Source organism: Podarcis vaucheri, assembly GCF_965113315.1.
Source record: "Podarcis vaucheri genome assembly, chromosome: 15".
Lineage (NCBI taxonomy): Eukaryota > Metazoa > Chordata > Lepidosauria > Squamata > Lacertidae > Podarcis > Podarcis vaucheri.
Window position 1 is genome coordinate 27,454,629 of NC_138753.1, and position 20,319 is coordinate 27,474,947.

Sequence of the window (20,319 nt, forward strand, 5' to 3'; positions counted from 1 at the left end):
TTCAGAATTACAACAGGGGTTTGAGGAAGGTCACAGCTCAGAGGAAGATGAGGGGGAAAGCTGGGAAATAATGGGAGAGGAGGAAGAGGAAGAGGAAGCATCAGGAGAGCAACAGCTGGTGGACACAGTGTCTTTAGAAAGCCTACCAGATCACCCCTCTCCCAGAACCCGCCGAGCCTTGAAAGCAGTAGCGCAAAGGGTTCAAAGGCAGAAGGCCTTCAGTGCCACCCGTAGAAGAGATGATGAATGAGGAAGTGAGAGGAAAAGGGGGTGGAGAGTCACTCAGGGAAATGCCATTATTCCAAGAGACTGCATTCCCAAGCCTCTCTCTATGAATATTGAATAAAAGCAGATGGCAAGGACTTTTCCTTGTCTCATCCTTTCCTGGCAACCCACCAGGGGGGTTGGATCCTGTGCTGCCTGACACCGATGGTGTCAGACCCTGAGGTCTTTAGAGTGGCATGGAAAACTGAACATTGACTTTCAATGAGAAGCCAGCAGCTGAGACAGCACGCACAAGCCCATGGCTCCTTTTTCCCATACATCTTTCACTCCATCTGACCTGGGCTGAGTTCATTGTCACAAAGTTCCATCTTTGCAGCCTTGTTTCACTCTGAATAAGGAAGAGTTAAGTGAAAACTTCTTCGGAAAGCATTCGGAGGGCATGCAACGACTCTTCTCCTCCCCCATACACCCTTCCTTTGCGTACAGTAATTATATAAGTCTGCCCAGAGATGAGATGAGCACTCTCCATTAGCCGAGAAGGACCTGATTGGGAATGACATTTTGCCAATAAATTCGTTTTCTTAAGAAAGCCAGAACTCCTGAGCCCCCAGCCTTGCTCATCTGCTTCTGTTTGCCTGTTTAGTCAACTGTCTAATCTTTTTTATGAGAAATGGGATGAGCAGGGAAGATCAGGGGGAACTACTTTGGGAGTTGAAAACCAGATTTCTTGGGTAACTCCTCTGCTATTTGCTTTATTCTATAGAAAGCTGATAAAGGGTGCCCCTAGACTGTCACTGTTTTGCAGGAGGGACTCAAACACTGCAATTAAAGCGAGTTAAGGAGCTCTGATGCCTTTTTGCAAAAAAAAATAAATCTACTTTTTAATATAAAAGCTGACTTTTTGCAGTTTGGAAAGCAATGATGAAAAGCATTGGAAAGTGTGGAATGAACAAATGGGAAACTGTAGAAAAACATCCTGCAAACAGATCAGGAGGAATTCAAGATGAGAGCTCATTATTGTATCAGACTGAAGAGATTGTCTGGAGGGACCCTGAGTGTGTGACCAGTATACTTTTACGTTCCTTTACCCAAAATGCTATTCTTGTTTCAGACAATTCCAGTGATCAGTGGGATAGGACAATTCAAAGAATGGCAGAAAGTATTGTCAAGATTTATCTGGCAAGGGAGGAAACCTAGAATAAAGCATAAATTTCTTACAGATAAGAAAGAAAGAGGAGGATTCTCGTTGCCAGATTTAAAGATATATCACGAGGCGTCCTGTCTGACCTGGCTAAGAGATTGGATGAAACTAGAAAACACAGATATATTGGATTTGGAAGGTTATGGAAACAGGTTTGGGTGGCATGCATATTTGTGGTACAATAAAGTCAAAGTAGATAGAAGTTTCATGAATCATGCTATAAGAAAGACATTATACGAGATATGGTCTAGATATTAGGATTTGCTAGAGTACAAAACATCATGGTGGATTTCACCAGCAGAAGCAATATCAGTAAAAAGGTTAAATATGAAAACTGATTGGCCTACATAGAGAGAGTTGCTAACAGAAAGTGACAAGGGGTTAAAATTGAAACAGTATGATCAAATCTGTGAAAGGTTAACAGGATGGCTTCAGTACCACCAGATAAATTATATATTTAATAAAGATAATATCAAGAATGGCTTTGAGACTCCTAGAACGAAGCTGGAAACTGAATTGTTAGAAAGCAACACAAAAACCTTATCAAAAATGTATGATGTACTTTTAGAATGGCACACAAAAGATGAGGAAATCAAAGAAGTAATGATAAAATGGGCAATAGACATCAGGCATAATATTCAATTTGATACGTGGTCTCTAGGCTATGGAATGGTGGTATAAAATTCACTGGATGAATTACACTAAAAGAAAAACTGTTGAAAATGATGTATAGATGGTATTTGACTCCAACTAAATTAGCAAAAATGTACAGAATAAGAAATAAGAGTTAATGAAATGTAATGCCAAAGAAGGGGAAAGTGAAAGGTTTTTGGGACAGTATTTATAATGAATTTTAAAAAAATGTTTAGATATACTTTCCCAAAGAAACCAGAAGCATTTCTGTTGGGAATGGTAGGAGTGGAAATACCAAGAATAGACCATAAACTGTTTATGCATGCGACGACCACAGCCAGAATTTTATTAACCCGAAAATGGAAACAGCAGGAGTTACCGACTATTGAAGAATGGCAGATGAAGATGATGGAGTATGCGGAAATGGCAAAGCTGACCAGGACAATCCAGAACCAGGCTGACCAAGTGTTCCAAAGAGAATGGAGTAAATTTATAACATATCTGGAGAATCACTGTCTACATATAAAGACACTAGCAGGACTGAGATAAGACTCACAACGTTTAAAATTAAGGAAAGTTCTATTTGTGATTAACGTGTACAATAAGTAAAGCGAGATATAGGGTGTGGATGATATAAATGTGCAGAAATAAAATGGAGATTTAAGGAAATCAGAAGAGGGAGGGAGGGAAGTTGAAAGCTCAGCAGAGCAGAAAGATATTATGATGCTATATTATGATGTAATATAATTTTTAAAATTCGGGAAATCAATAATACACACACACACACACGCACTCTTAGGTTCCCTTGGAGGGATATGCATCAATCATGTTAGCAACCTTAGCAGATGACTCCTTCACTTACAGGGAGGTCAATCCATCATCTGCCTATTCCCCTAATTCCTTTCCAATCCCTCACAACATCTAGCCTGTATCTTCCCTTCTCCAGAGTACAACTCTTAATATCTTCGTCTTATGCTTTCCCAATGCTTAAGGAGAGCTGTCTTCTAAGTTAGGAAGGAAATGGAACCAAAGTGGTTAGAACACACTTTTCTTAATTTTTTTTTATAAAAAGTCACACTGAATTCAAAATCATGTTAACAACTCTACAGAATGGGAAGGAAGTGTCTGTGCTTATTAGGCAGCTGAGTCTAGCACTTTGCATCCATAGGTGGAGTCTTTCTAATTCTGACTCACAGTCTGCAATGAATCAGTAATAGGCGTCAGCTTATAGTTGATGGAGGGACCTATAATTCCTCTCATAACCATTCACTGAAAGGGTGATCTGAAACAGGGATGGGCAGAGCTGGATCTATTAGTACAATGTTTTTCTTCCTGGGTCCCCAGGTGTTGTTGGACTACAATTCCCATCATTCATGGCAACTGGCTAAACTGGCAGGAAATGATGAGAGCTGTAGTCCAACAGCATTGGGGGACCCAAGGTTGAAGAACTGTGGGGACGTTAAGGATAGTAGGAGAGGATATATTGATTAAATGTTATCTTTCCTTCACTCACGCTAGTGAATCCTGTAGCAGAGCAAATTCCCCTCAATACAGCAGGAAGCTTGTTTGCAGATTCGTTTGAATCTCTTTAGTTAAGCAATCCAGTCTGGCTTGATCAGACTGGATTATTCCTGCTGTCCCCTTTAATCCCTCTTAAAAGAATCAAGACACAAGAGTCTTTCCTTAAAAGTAACAAGAAGTTTACTCAGATTCAGTTCACAGTATGATCCCTGTAGGCAGACTTTAGCTTGTAGTTTCAGAACATAGTGTGAGTTCATCCCTTATGGGGACTGAGCCCATGTGCTGCTGGCTGAGAGCCAGCAGACAGCAAAATGCATTCAGAGAACAGCATCGAGAACAAAATGGCTGCAGGAGAGCAGCATGGCATCAAGAGAGAGAGATGGTTGCGTGACTCGGCTCTTTTATGGAGTCAGCCAGGGTCACACCCATCTCCCTGGTCACATTCATGGGGAGGATGCTCCAGACCAGTGGAACAGGAAGTTATACTGACTGGAGTAACATCCCCCTGCCTCTGCCCACTCTAGGGAAACAAGGAATGTTGTATTTGACTGCTCCAACGGATTACATCCCACAAGAACATTGTACTAGTGGAACTCTGGGTGGCTTGCACTAGGTCAACACAAGCTCCCAATTGTTTAACAACAACATCGTGGTAACCATTTGTGAGTCACTGGACTGTGAGATGTGTCCAGTTCTGGTGCTCAAAAATTGTTTATTGGATAAGAATTCTTTAATTCTAAGCACGTTTTTTTCACCAGGCTCAGTTTGGTGGATCTTGGGGTTTTAGTAAAAAACACAAAGTAGACCCCACAAGACTAAAGCCTGATTACCACTGATCTAAAAAAATAATCCATTCTTTTGGCAATCTTTAACTGTGAGCACAACAGGAGCTTTAAAAAGAGGGTAAGGACGGAGACAATCTGCTAAAAAAATCTTTTTGGTTTCTCATTTTTTTCTATTCTTAAGTTCAGTTCTCCATGTTTCCATATCAGTCTGAGATTTTATAAAGTCCTCATGAAAAGCCATCAGCATTCTAATATGAATTTATCCTAATATACATATGTTTGTAAGTAAATTTTCTTAATATTCCTTTTTTTTGCAGAGCCATTTCCCTTAAAATAATTCATTTTTCTATGTTATTTACACCAATATGCAATATGCAAAAATGCATTTATAGGCATTTTTGTACAGATTGCTTGACATGGCACAGATTGATTGGCATTGCAAAAATCAGAGAAGTGCAAATTTTGAAGGATGGTTGTGTTTCAGTCTGTGTGTTGCTTCGGAAAGCATGAATTAGGTAGAGTTGTCTTTGCATCGCTGCTTTTTGACTATGGGAAGTCAATCAGATTTTTACACCCAGCCCTAGAAAAGAATCACTAATTTTCCCCAAGTACTTGCAGTTACATTTCCCCCCCTAGTATGGAACCAGGCTCAAGATCCCAGCAAGAATGCAGTGAAAGTCTTTGCTGGGCTGACAGAAGAGCCTCTTTTTCCTTTTTTGTTCTCCAGAAATGAGCTGAGTTTTGAAATAAATGGCTGTGATGGGTTAGTATGACAGCTCCAGCTTGCTCTCCAGAAGAAACTAGCTCCCTTGAAATTGCTTCCATAACAACTGCTACATAAATTCCCTCAATAATGAACCCCCCCTCCCCAAATAACAACAAAGAGAGTCTTAGAAATGGTGGGAGAGAATTTGCTTGCCACAATCCATTTTGCTTTAATTAGAAGAGAAAGAAAAACAAGTGAGATGAGGGATGGACAGATCTATTTCTCTCCTGTTCCTGTCAATTTGATATGTGATCATTCTTAGGCCCCTTCTATCCTATTTCACATCAATCTATCATCCTGCCATTTCTAAAGGGATCTGATTGGCTACTGTGGGGAACAGAATGTTGGACTTGGTGAGTCTTCTGTCATTTGCTACAGGTGATGTTCAGTAAGACCTCAGAAGCCAGAAGTGAGTGGTGAATAATTCTCAGTGGTCAGAGGGTAGAACTTGGTTGCCATGTAGAGGTCCTTACTGCCTTTCTCCAGTCACTGTCACGCTTCACAGAATCCGATCCCTCCCATGGTGGCAGCTAAGAAGTTGATAAACAAGAAGAGTTCTTACCAAGTCTTTTATTCAATATTCACAGAGAAATGCCGTCTCTCTTAGATAATGGCATAGCTCCGAGTAAAGTTCCGCAACCTCCATATCTCCTATTCTGCATCATCCTGATGCACACAGAGACCTATAAACTCAGCTAACTAGCCAGGCTAGAGGCCTTGTGCCTTATCTTGTGCTTTGTTGTTGTTTAGTCGTTTAGTGTGTACGATTCTTCGTGACCTCATGGACCAGAGCACACCAGGCACTCCTGTCTTCCACTGCCTCCCGCAGTTTGGTCAAACTCATGTTGGTAGCTTCGAGAACACTGTCCAACCATCTCGTCCTCTGTCGTCCCCTTCTCCTTGTGCCCTCCATCTTTCCCAACATCAGGGTCTTTTCCAGGGAGTCTTCTCTTCTCATGAGGTGGCCAAAGTATTGGAGTCTCAGCTTCACGATCTGTCCTTCCAGCAAGCACTCAGGGCTGATTTCCTTAAGAATGGATACGTTTGATCTTCTTGCAGTCCATGAGACTCTCAAGAGTCTCCTCCAGCACCATAATTCAAAAGCATCAATTCTTCGGCGATCAGCCTTCTTTATGGTCCAGCTCTCACTTCTGTACATCATTACTGGGAAAACCATAGCTTTAACTATACAGACCTTTGTTGGCAAGGTGATGTCTCTGCTTTTTAAGATGCTGTCTAGGTTTGTCATTGCTTTTCTCCCAAGAAGCAGGCGTCTTTTAATTTCGCGGCTGCTGTCACTATCTGCAGTGATCATGGAGCCCAAGAAAGTAAAATCTCTCACTGCCTCCATTTCTTCCCCTTCTATTTGCCAGGAGGTGATGGGACCAGTGGCCTGATCTTGTGCTAGGAGCAGATTTAGTCCCAAGGTTGTAAACAACATTCATAAGTGTCTACATTTGACAATGAGATGTGCTGTGCTCAAATGTCCTAACCCCCTTAGGTAGAAAGGAATGCAAAGAGACCACATGCCATGGGGGCTGCTTAGAGAGAGAGAGTCCTTTGTTTCCTTACCTAATGAATAGGTAATGAAGGAAAGACCATACATGGTATAATTAGTATTGTACTGTAACTTTAGACTGGAGGAAGTTTATGCATATGTATTGCTTTAACAGATAACAGCTATGTATATTAAACAGGCCCAGCCTTTTGGGCTCGCTCAGCTTTCAGAGAGTGATCCCACTGAGCCATTATTGCTAGCAATAAACACCCTTTGTTTTCTCACCACTGCGTGGAGAGTTCCTTCAGCCTCAAACATTAATTTTGCTACAATCCCTGCGTCGGCTGATCTGAGCTTTCTGCCTCTGAGCTTTCTGTTCTCCTACTCTCAATGCCCGCCAGGTCCTGAGAGAGGGCGGTGTCAGGAATGCTTTCTAAAGACACTGAGTCTGTCAGCTGTCTCTCCCCTGGTGCTTCTTCTTCCTGCTGCTCCTCTCCCAATATTTCCCAGCTTCCCCCCTCTGCAGCCTCTGAACTGTGACCTTCTGCAAGCCACTGTTCTAAATCTATACAGTCCTCCTCTTCTTAGGGAGGTTCAAGAGATGGGGAAGCATCCCCAGCATTCCTCCTCAGTCCAGTCCCTGACAGTGACTAGCAAAAGTTAGAGGAAACGTGCAAAATAAGACAGACCATTGAAATTAATTTGTGCAGGTTGCAGGTTTTCGCGTTGCAGAATGTGGGTTGGCAAAGGATTCTAATGGGTGTGTGATTAAAGCATATATTCTGATATGTGAAGTCTTTTATTCTGGCATTGATTCAAAACTATTTTGGAACTCTTCTGTCTAACAGCCAAATAATATCTGAACTGCCTGGGGGCACTTTTTCACTAGCTGACATTAATTATATTTAAAGAAACACTCCTTCCGAAGCCTCAACCATTGTAATGTGTTAATTGCCCCCCAGGAACGGAACTCCTCAGCAAATGAGGCAAAAGGGGTTTCGATTCCCAAGACGTTCCACTTTCATTTGGTTTGGGGAGGGCCTTTCCCACCCCAGCATGTTCTCAGAGCCCTCTCAATGGTGGAGATACATCAGAAAACACAAAAGCCAAGTTTTCATTCCTCCCCAGCTTCATATTTATTCCTTTCCTCTTTTTGGATGCAGAAAAACTTCAAGTTAGCAGCATAGCAAGACTCTCTCTCCCCTCCAACCCTGGTTGCTTCTTCTTCTAGGCAAATGTTGTAAGGAAAATGTGTATAAATAGAGCGGATTTGCACTTACGCAGTTGCCTATGAATAGCAGTTTTCTGCCAGATTAGACAGTGATATGAATAATGGGGATGAGCATCACATTGTTCTGAGGGAGGAGCACACACAGAAAGGAGCGACAACCCAATGCAGCCAAATTCTCACTGCCTGCAGTGAGAGAACATCCCTGGGGTTATATGGCAGCAGACTTTCTCCTTTTCTGAGATCCCTGGGGGTGGAATGTCTTAAAACCTGGAGGTCGATTTGGAAAAACCAGTCTTTGTCAAGATGGAGTTCCAGGAAAGAATATAAAATTGAAAAATCATTATTTCTGATTCCACTTGTGCTTAATCCAAAGTTTTGGAGTGAGTAATGAGAGCAGAAAAACCCACAAAGTGAAAAATGCATTAAATGGAAACAGCCCCTGACTTCCCAGATGCTGCTGTGAATTGGGACTCACATTATTATTATTATTATTATTATTATTATTATTATTATTATTAACCCCACCCACCCTGGGCGGCTCCCAACAGAATATTAAAAACACGATTAAACATCAAACATTAAAAACTTCCCTAAACAGGGCTGCCTTCAGATGTCTTCTAAAAGTCAGATAGTTGTTTATTTCCTTCACATCTGATAGGAGGGCATTCCACAACGACCGAGAAGGCCCTCTGCCTGGTTCCTTAGTTGGAGACAAGTTCTGTTGTGTCAGTCTCATCCTGGATAATTCCAGGCTGCACAAAAATAGATTAAAGCACTTTTTTAAAAAAATCACACCAAGAGCTGGAGGAATCAGAGTGGGTTTTGCTGTTGGAGAGGCTGAACAACTTCTCAGAACTGCAGCCTGGAAAGGCCGCTGAGCATTGCCAACAGACAGGTGAAACTCGGAAAATTAGAATATATTAGTTTCACCTTTTAAGTTGAATTACTGAAATAAATGAACTTTTCCACAATATTCTAATTTTCTGAGTTTCACCTGTATCTCCTAAAGACCAGGGGGGAAAGAAACCAGGCAGCACCAGGAAGGACCCCATTGCTGGGCCAGCCTTCCTGCAACCTCACACCCTCCAGATGTTGGATTCCAGTTCCCATCAGTCCCATGGTCTTTGCATGCAGAAGGTCCCAAGTGCAAAGCCCAGGGTCTCCAGGAAAGACTGGGAATGTCCTCTGCCTGAAATCCTGGAGAGCTTCTGCCAGGCAAGGTAGACAATACAGAGCTAGATGAACCAATGGCCTGGCTCCCTATAAGGCAGCTCCCTATGTTTGCTTGACAGAAGCTATAAAGCCAACAACATCTGGAAAGTACCAAATGGGAAGGGGTCTGCTCTGGATCCACACAAGGGTTGCTCTTTTTGGCATCTGGTTACAAGAGGGAAGGAGGGTTCTCAACCCTGCTTCATGGCTTCTTCTAAGGCTCTGGCTCTGTTCTGCCTCCCAGGAAGGGATTCTTCTGCAGCTGGGACAGAGTAAAAACCAACACCTGCCATGTTTACATTTGCATTGAGGAAGCACCAAGAAGCCACAATGGACAGAATGCCGTAAGGTGTCAGGAACTGGGCAGAGGAGGAGTGGTGGAGACCGCCTCCCCATCCTGACCCTTCCAGGGAGGAGGAAGAGGAAGACAGTATAGATTTATGACCATGGTTTGTGGGAGGTCACAGCTCAGAGGTAGATGAGGGGGAAAGTTGGGAAATCATGGGAGAGGAGGAGGAGGAGGCAGACATCTGAAGGCAGCCCTGTTTAGGGAAGCTCTTAATGTTTAATAGGTTGTTGTATTTTAGTGTTTTCTTGGAAGCCGCCCAGAGTGGCTGGGGAAACCCAGCCAGATGGCTGGGGTATAAATAATAAATTATTGTTATTATTATTGTTGTTGTTGTTGTTATAACCAGAGTGGCAGCTGGCTGACATAGTGTCATTAGAAAGCATCCCGGACCCTCCATCTCCCAGAATCTGGTGAGCCTTAAAAGTAGGAGATCAAAGAGCTCAAAGACAGAGGGCCCATAGCAGCACCCATAGAAGTGATGAATGAGGATGTCGGAGAGACAGGGGGTGGAGATTCACTTGGGACAATGCCAAGAGACTGGGTTCTATAGTCTCTTTTTGTAAAAAAAAGGATGGTAAAGAAACTTTCCCTTGTCTTTATACTTTCCTAGAGCCGCTGACAGCATCCTGACATAAGGGGAGAGAGGTGAACTCCAGTTAAAACTTGTTTGAAATATGCACCTGCTGCACAGCGAGGAGAATCTTGTTAAGTATAGTAATTTAACTCACTGAAATTGTAAGTGCTTGCATGCTTTACTATGTGTTTAAATTTGATTGGTTGATAACTGAATTCTAGATAGTTCTCTAGTAGTTTGCATGTGAAGGAGAGACTTCACATTTTATTTGAAGTGAGATGACTGTGTTTTAGAATCCACTGTGAACACTGCTAAGTTGAATAGAGTGTTCGAGTGCTTCTTCTCTGCTTGAGGGAAAGGGAGCAAAGCTGAAGGAAAAGGTAAAAGTGGAAATCTCTCACAGCAGCTGCAACACATGGCCTAATGGAGATACAGAAGGCTGAAATTGCTGAGCTCTGGAAAGGGAGGAAAATACAGTTGTTTAGAAGTTAGAAGAAGAGACTGTAAGGCCATGCTTGTATAAGCATGTGACTGTAAAGATTATGATTTAATTCATCTGTAAGTTTCTGCAAGTAAAGTTTTTGAATGTTAAAATATATTTATTTATTTGAAAAGGTGTATTTAAATGTGTATCTAGATTTTCAAGCCGGCTTACAAAAGAGAACCATAAAACAGATCAAAAACATTAGAAATAAAAGCAATTATCATAGCAACAATAAAAATACAAAAATCAGTAGATATAAAATCAATTAAAAACCTGGGCAATTTTTTGGGGAATATGTCTAAAACATGGCTCTCTGGGCAACCCAGTCAGGTAGGTGGTGGCATATAAATAATAATAATAATAATAATAATAATAATAATAATAATAATAATAATAATTAGGAAAGCCTTGACATTGACAAGTCTTGGCATTGGTTTAATTTCCAAAGCAGATTGTCAGTCATATATGATTAATTGTCAGGGAACTGACATCGGAGCTAGAGGCGGAGGGAAGGCTCTCAAATGATGCTGGAGAAGGGCCCAGCAGGGAGAGAGGCAGCTCTGCAGATGGGGAAGCAAATCAGCGCAACACCAGGGATATAGAGGGGCTGATGGGGGAATCGGCGAGAGGGCTCCAGGACTATTCACCTGACACCAGCGGGGAGAGCACGGGTCTTCCGCTACCCATGCCCACCCTGCGCAGAAGACTTCCGCACAGAGAGAGTAGGAGGAGACTGGGTGTCAAACAACTTTTATGTTGGAAAAGTTTTAAGAAACGCCCACTGACGGATTCTGCTAGCGACTGAGGCAGCCACGAAGTGAAGGGCTGCCCAGACTGAAAGGTTTAGCAAGGCAACAAAGCCTGGAGAGGCGGCAACTTACGCACGAGCAACCCATACACATTACATTAATAATAATAATAATTAATAATTTATTTATACCCTGCCCATCTGGCTGGATTTCCCCAGCTACTCTGGGCAACACCCAACCGAATATTAAAAACACAATACAGCATCAAACATTAAAAACTTCCCTAAATAGGGCTGCCTTCAGGTGTCTTTTAAAAGTCGGGTAGTTGCTTGTTTCCTGGACATCTGATGGGAGGGCATTCCACAGGGCAGGTGCCACTACCAAAAAGGCCCTCCGCCTGGTCTGAGCTTCTTAGCTGTGTTTTTGCTACTCTTACTTCAACAAATGTGCCTGTGATCAGAGCACTAAGAGATTCTCAAAGGTATATTTTTCAGCATCTCTGGGACTTAAATCCAGCCTGAGAATGGGACCCAGTAAAGCCCCGGAGTTTTCTTCAATTACAGAATGGAATGAAGCTGGGCGGCATCAGATCCTGTGACTGGTAAGGAGGGTGAAGCCTTTGGGTTAACAAGGTAAAGGGACCCCTGACCATTAGGTCCTGTCGTGACCGACTCTGGGTTTGCGGCACTCATCCCACTTTATTGGCCAAGGGAGCCGGCGTACAGCTTCTGGATCATGTGGCCATCATGACTAAGCCGCTTCTGGCGAACCAGAACAGTGAAAGGAAATGCCGTTTACCTTCCTGCCAGAGCGGTACCTATTTATCTACTTGCACTTTGACGTGCTTTCGAACTGCTAGGTTGGCAGGAGCAGGGACCGAGCAACAGGAGCTCACCCCGTTGCGGGGATTCAAACCGCCAACCTTCTGATCAGCAAGTCCTAGGCTCTGTGGTTTAACCCACAGCGCCAAAAATGTGACTTTCTGCTTCTCTCTGGTGGACAGAGCAGAACTGGCTGCTTTCTGCGTTTAAGCCCCAGCAACTCACCTGAAAAAATACTACAGGACCCCTGGCATGCTTATGGGTTGCTGGTGACCACTGAGACTATTTGCTAACCTTCACTTCAAATTGGATCTCAGGTCAAGGTCCCACCAGGCATTATTTCAGGCCAAGCAAGTCACCCGCACCATTAGCTCTCTCCGTAATGGGAAGGCGATTCCTCAGTGGACCATTGAGCTGCAATGCATGTCAAGGTAATTGCCAATTAAGGAGAACTTGAAATGCTGGCACCATAATCTGCCGAGAAGACTCACTGGGATCAACTAAGCAGCGTGATCTCATCCCATTTCAGCTTCACTGGTGCTGTGCCCCCCTGTTTCGTGTGGATTTTTTTAAAAATAATAATAAAGCACACAAGTGCACATTTAACTTGCACACACACTTTTTACATAAAATATGCTTTTTTTTCTTCAATGCACTTTTCCACAAAACGCACATTTTAAAATGTAATTTCTCTGTATGTTTTACACACCAAAACTGCATCAAAAAAATCTTGGAGGAACGTGCAATCTGAGTGGGTGTTGTTGCATCTGAATCTGCAAGCAAGTGTTGGATCAGGTCAGTCTGCTGCAGAAAAACAAAAACAAAACAGAGAGATTAATTTCCTCTTCCACCTCTGCTGACAAGTAGGAATGACAGAGAATTCTGACGAAAATTGGAACAGGAGTGGAAATGGTGAGTGTTCACTTATTCATACCATGTCTGGTATAGAAATCAATCCAGTGAATTTTTTTGGTATTTATTGGTTGTTGTTGTGAGGATTGTGAGGATCACAATTACAATTGTTGCCTTCACCCCAAAGTCCCAGGGTAGGTTACAGCGATTAAACACAATACAGTGGTACCTCGGGTTAAGAACTTAATTCATTCTGGAGGTCCGTTCTTAACTTGAAACTGTTTTTAACCTGAGGTACCACTTTAGCTAATGGGGCCTCCCACTGCCGCCACGCAATTTCTGTTCTCATTCTGACGCAAAGTTCTTAACCCGAAGTACTATTTCTGGGTTACTGGAGTCTGTAACCTGAAGCATCTGTAACCCGAGGTAAAGGTAAAGGGACCCCTGACCATTAGGTCCAGTCGTGACTGACTCTGGAGTTGCGGCGCTCATCTCGCTTTATTGGCCAAGGGAGCCAGTATACAGCTTCTGGGTCATGTGGCCAGCATGACTAAGCTGCTTCTGGTGAACCAGAGCAGCGCACAGAAACACCGTTTACCTTCCCGCAGGAGTGGTACCTACTTATCTACTTGCACTTTGACATGCTTTCAAACTGCTAGGTTGGCAGGAGTAGGGACTGAGCAACGGGAGCTCACCCTGTCGTGGGGTTTTGAACCGCCAACCTTCTGATCGTCAAATCCTAGGCTCTGTGGTTTAACCCACAGTGCCACCCGTGTCCCCGTAACCCGAGGTATCACTGTATTAAAAACATTTGAAAACAAAATTCCAGAAATAAGGTTGGTCCTGAAAATATACTTCTCAAGTGTCAAAAGTTAGGGTAAAGTAGTGTGTCTTCCGCTTTTGCTGGAAACAATACAATGAAGGTGTCAGACACACCTTTACAGGGAGGGAGTCCCACAACTTAGGGCCTGCCACAGCGCAGGCTCTCTCCTGGGCTGCCACCCCACAAGCTTATGAGGACAGAGGAACTACAAAGAAGGCCTCTGTTGCTGATCTTTGCATCTGAGAGAATACATAGGGAAGGACATGGTCTATTAGATATTTTGGGGCCTGAATCAAGGGTCTGGAAACTAAGTCTTACGAGAGCGCTTGAAGGAGCTGGGTACGTTTAACCTGGAAAAGAGGAGACTGTGAGGAGATATGATAGACGTCTGCAAATATTTCAAGGGCTGTCACATAGAAGAGGGAGTAAGCTTGTTTGCTCCTGCTCTGGAGGGTAGGACTCGAACCAATGGCTTCAGGTTACAAGAAAGGAAATTTCAACGAAACAGTCGAAAAAACTTTCTGACAGTAAGAGCTGTTTGGCAGTGGAAGAGACTCCCACAAGAGATGTGGACTCTCCTTCCTTGGAGGTTCCTTAAGCAGAGGTTGGATGGCCATCTGTCAGAGATACTTTAGCTGAGATTCCGGCATTGCAGGGGGTTGGACTAGATGACCCTTGGGACCCTTCCAACTCTAAGATTTTACCATTCTGTGAGACATTTGGTGCACCAGCAATATGCATTTGATTACATTTTTGCCCATTTGCACTGTGCTTCCTTTGCACTGAGATGCATGGGATGGAATAATGTAATGACCAGGTAAGTTATGTAATTAGATAAGTTATGTGGTTTTGCCACAACAAGACATATACCATATTGGCCTGAATATAAGGCTTGCTTTTTTTTTCCAAATTCTGACAGTGAAAAGTTAAAAGTGCTGCTTAAATTTGCGACCTTACAAAAATTGGCTTTTACGATATCGCTGCTAAAACAGACACACGGTAAAACGGAACCAGTGTGAGTACCTGCAGAATTTTATGAGTGCGGCTTATATTCGGGTATTGTATTTTTTCTTTTCTGCCCTTGAATTTTAAAGGTGTGGCTTATATTCGGGCCAATACGGTAATATAGGTTTTGGTGGAAGGTGAACTGCAGCTGAATGGAAGCAGTGCTGCATGCAGTGAATATGGAGCAGATTATCCGATTCAGAGTCCAGACTGTAGATGGAAGACACAGAGAGTGGCCAGATGTTCTCTCCTGCTGTGAACATGGTTTTTGGAGCTGCTGAGCTGTGTCTTTAGCTGCCCCTTTGACCACAGGAAAAGCTAGACCATCTCATAAGTGAGTGTTAAGGAAGGCAGGAAGGTAGGTTAAACAGAAATCTACAAGAGAAGGATCAAAGGAGTGGGGAAGTATTCTCTTTGAATTACCTGCTTCATTCTACCTCAGCTTTGAAGCTCACCACTAAGACTAGCAACTGGGATGGGTGTGTGGGTGTGTGGGTGTGTTTTCCAGGTCTTCTGCAAAATACAAACACAAACAGTATTTCAGTTGTCATCTGTCAGCTTTCCAATTGTAGCTGCAGAAACAGGGCAATTTATTCTTGTGGGCTCACATGCATCAGGTCTCTAAAGTAGAAGTTAATTTCAGCTGTTCACAAAAAAAAGAAGATTCTGGGAGTTTGTGGAGAGATGGTGGTGTGGGCAGTTGATAGTCTCTGACATTAACCTGAATTTTTGATAGAGTAGCATTTGACCACATCAAGGGAGTCTCTCCTCGAGCTCAATAAATAAGAAACACGGAAGGAAGCAGCTTGATCTCCCTGTGTCCACAGAGTAACAACACAGTGCTCATGGTTGAAAGCTGAGTTTTCTCCTGAGAAGATCAATCAAAAATCGCAAGAGCCCTGCAGGTGGATCAGACCAAAGACCATCTAGTTCTGTATTCCTATGGTGACCAACCAGATGACTTTGGGTAATGGCTCTGCTATGGAAATGTTTCAAGGCAGAAATCCAGAGCCCTGCTCAGCAGAGAGAGAAGGAGGAGGAGACTAGCTTTCCATATATATATATATATATACACACACACACACACACACACACACACACACACACACATATATCAGTTTTTAGAATCATAGAATAGAATCATAGAGTTGGAATAGACCACAAGGGCCATCGAGTCCAACCCCCTGCCAAGCAGGAAAAACCATCAGAGCACTCCTGACATATGGTTGTCAAGCCTCTGCTTAAAGACCTCCAAAGTAGGAGACTCCACCACACTCCTTGGCAGCAAATTCCACTGTCGAACACCTCTTACTGTCAGGAAGTTCTTCCTAATGTTTAGGTGGAATCTTCTTTCTTGTAGTTTGGATCCATTGCTCCGTGTCCGCTTCTCTGGAGCAGCAGCAAACAACCTTTCTCCCTCCTCTATATGACATCCTTTTATATATTTGAACATGGCTATCATATCACCCCTTAACCTCCTCTTCTCCAGGCTAAACATGCCCAGCTCCCTTAGCCGTTCCTCATAAAGCATCGTTTCCAGGCCTTTGACCATTTTGGTTGCCCTCCTCTGGACACGTTCCAGTTTGTCAGTGTCCTTCTTGAATTGTGGTGCCCAGAACTGGACACAGTACTCCAGGTGTGGTCTGACCAGAGCAGAATACAGTGGCACTATTACTTCCCTTGATCTAGATGCTATACTCCTATTGATGCAGCCCAGAATTGCATTGGCTTTTTTAGCTGCCGCGTCACACTGTTGGCTCATGTCAAGTTTGTGGTCAACCAAGACTCCTAGATCCTTTTCACATGTACTGCTCTCAAGCCAGGTGTCACCCATCTTGTATTTGTGCCTCTCATTTTTTTTGCCCAAGTGCAATACTTTACATTTCTCCCTGTTAAAATTCATCTTGTTTGTTTTGGCCCAGTTCTCTAATCTGTCAAGGTTGTTTTGAAGTGTGATCCTGTCCTCTGGGGTGTTAGCCACCCCTCCCAGTTTGGTGTCATCTGCAAATTTGATCAGGATGCCCTTGAGTCCATCATCCAAGTCGTTGATAAAGATGTTGAATAAGATCGGGCCCAAGACAGAACCCTGTGGCACCCCACTAGTCACTCTTCTCCAGGATGAAGAGGAACCATTGATGATCACCCTTTGGGTTCGGTCAGTCAGCCAGTTACAAATCCACTGAGTGGTAGCATAGTTTTTATTGGTTTCCATACATATATCATCATTATTCAACTTAACCACCAAACAATCGTTTCATAAATTCCCCTCTCCCCCTTGGCTTTCCTCCATTTCCATTTCTGGTTTGTTGCATTCTGCTCCTTATACAGTGGTACCTCGGGTTACATACGCTTCAGGTAACATACGCTTCAGGTTACAGATTCCGCTAACCCAGAAATAGTGCTTCAGGTTAAGAACTTTGCTTCAGGATGAGAACAGAAATCGTGCTCCGGCGGCGTGGCAGCAGTGGGAGGCCCCATTAGCTAAAGTGGTGCTTCAGGTTAAGAACAGTTTCAGGTTAAGTACGGACCACCGGAATGAATTAAGTACTTCACCCGAGGTACCACTGTATATAGTAGTATATTATCACATCATTGTCTTTCTTGTTCTAATTGCATTATGCATGTTTATTTAAACCCTGCCAAAGAGTCCATACTTTTACATTGTTTCTGCAAATATGTTACAAAAGGTTCCCATTCTTTTCCAAAGTCACTATTATCTTTTTCACGCAGTTTATCTGTCAATTTTGCTAATCCTGCATATTCCATCAACTTTTCATGCCATTGTTCTTTGGATGGTATTTCTCCCGTCTTGCAGTTTTGTGCTATTAAAATTCTTGCTGCTGTAGCTTTCCATATTTTTGTATTAAGGCCATTAAGTCCAGAGTCTCTAAAATTGTCTGACTGCCCTCACTGCCTCTGGGAAACCCACAAGCGGAACAAGGGAACAGCTCAGTGACAGAGCATATTCTGTGCATGCAGAAAGTCCCAGGTTTGACACACACACCTCACATCTCCAGGTGAAGAAAAAAAAAAAGGTAAAGGACCCTTGAATGGTTAAGTCCAGTCAAAGGAGACTAGGGAGTTGTGGCACTCATCTTGCTTTCAGGCTGAAGGAGCCGGCATTTGTGCACAGACAGCTTTCCGGGTCATTTGGCCAGCATGACTAAACTGCTTCTGGTGCAACAGAACACCATGCTGGAAACCAGAGCACAGGGAAACACCGTTTACCTTCCCGCCACAGCAGTACCTATTTATCTACTTGCACTGGTGTGCTTTCCAACTGCTAGATTGGCAAGAGCTGGGACAGACAATGGGAGCTCACTCGGTCATGGGGATTTGAACCACCATTTTCTGATCGGCAAGCCCAAGAAGCTCGGTGGTTTAGACATAGCGCCACCCACATCTCCAGGTAGGCCCAAGGCCCACTTAGCTCAGACCAATTCCAGTGACAGCAGGTAAAAAGATGAAAAACCAGCGGCACAGCTTTCCCCCATTAACTCACTTCTACAAAAAGAAACATGCTGCATGTGTACCATACATTTAAAGCACCCGGTTTTCCCCAGAGAATCCTGAGAAGTGTAAAGGGGCTGAGATCTCCATTCCCCCCCCCCAGCTACAATTCTCTGAATCCTTTAGCAAGGTATTCCCCTTCCCAGGGAACTCTGCAAATTGTAGCTCTGAGAGGGGAGTAGTGGATCTCTTTAACAACTCTCAGGACCCAGAACAAATTCAACATCCCAGGATTCTTTGGGACAATGCATGTCTGTTGAAAGTGGCATGATTTTGCTTTAAATGTGTAGTGCAGATGGGGCCTTTAACTCTTAATTTTTTAAAAAATTGTACCCTGCTCAGTTTTAATTTGCAATATGTCGCTGTGTTTTTAGGTAGTTTTTACAAACCATTACTGAATGTTGCTGGGGTTTTTTTATTGTTTTCAAGTAACTCAAGAGATTATTATTGTGTGAAGCGATTAGATATTTAAAATAAAGAAACGGCAACAGCTCTCTGGGTGACTGGGAGCTACAGCTCCCTACTGCCATCTGCTGACTACTTTAGATGAAACCAAGGAAAAATATCTCCCAAAGGGGCTGGGAGGCTGTGGGGAGAAATATTGGTGCTACTTGGGGATGGGAAGGAGAAGCAGAGCTACCCCGAAACTGGCAAAACAAAGCTGCTTGTTGTTTTCTAAGAAAATAGCTTCTTCTTTTTCAAAGAAAATAAATCCTCTCTCTCAGGTCATATCTTCACAGTCCTCATGAAACCGAAGAACTCCACCAAAATCCTGAGTCTTTATAGGGCCTGGATAAATCCTATTGGACCTTGAAAATCACCTGATAATTGCCCAATCCCTTAAGTGCAGCTCCTCAAGAGGGAGCAAATCAGCCATCTCCTTGTTTCTAGGGTGATCTCCTTGTTGTCATGGGGATGCAGAGTGAGGGGGGCTGCCAGAGACTCTGATTTTTAGATCTCCAAGCCCACCCAGGGACAGTAAAATTTGTGTGAAATTTGAGTTTTGAGGAACGGCTGTGTTTCCGTTCCTATCTTGTTCAGAAAGTGCAAATTAAGTAAGTTTGCCTTCAAATGAAACCTGAACTGAATTTCTGTCCCCATTCCTCTACACATCCCTGTGTCTTATGAAGGGGTCAAGCCCAGCACTTACTGCCTTCCCCTGTTCAAAACGACTCCAAGGCAAAACTGTACTTGACTAGCATAGAACCTGAGTCTGGGACCACATATCCACATGCCCTTGTATTTTAGTCTTAAAAGCAACTGGGAAAGGGTGGGGGTCACAGTGCTGGTCAAGGGGGTTAACCCTTTCCACTCATACCATTAACCTGCTTTAAATCTTTAAATACCTCTCCCAAGCCACTATTCTCTGCAGGCAAAATACAACTGCTTGTCCTTTTTTCTTTACTTTCCACAACTAATCACAGCTTTGGAGGAGGAGTGATACAGTGGTACCCCGAGTTAACACCTCAGGTTACAGACGCTTCAGGTTACAGACTCCGCTAACCCAGAAATAGTACCTCGGGTTAAGAACTTTGCTTCAGGATGAGAACAGAAATCGGGCGGCGGCGGCGTGGCAGCAGCGGGAGGCCCCATTAGCTAAAGTGGTACCTCAGGTTAAGAACAGTTTCAGGTTAAGAACGGACCTCCAGAACGAATTAAGTTCTTAACCCGAGGTACCATTGTATTCTCTCCAGAGATATAGAGCTGGAGGAAATTCATAATCATCCCGTGCAGAACTGCAGTCCTGATCCACTTCACCCCTCCCTAAGAAACAAAACCCCACATACACTTGCCTTTCAGGCTAAAACAGGGGTCAGCAAACTTTTTCAGCAGGGGACCGGTCCACTGTCCCTCAGACTATGCGGGGGGCCAGACTATATTTTGAAAAATATAAATATACCCTGCAAGCCGGTCCCGCAGCTGCCTCCGGACCTGGAGGAGGAACGCTCTCTGCACGCGCTCAGGAGCCCTTCTCGGCGTCGCCCACTCTCCAGTATTGTTGACAAGCAGCAGCCGCTCCATTGGGCCATCCCCACAGAGCTCCCAGGTGGCATGCACCACACACTGCGGCCTGTTGTCC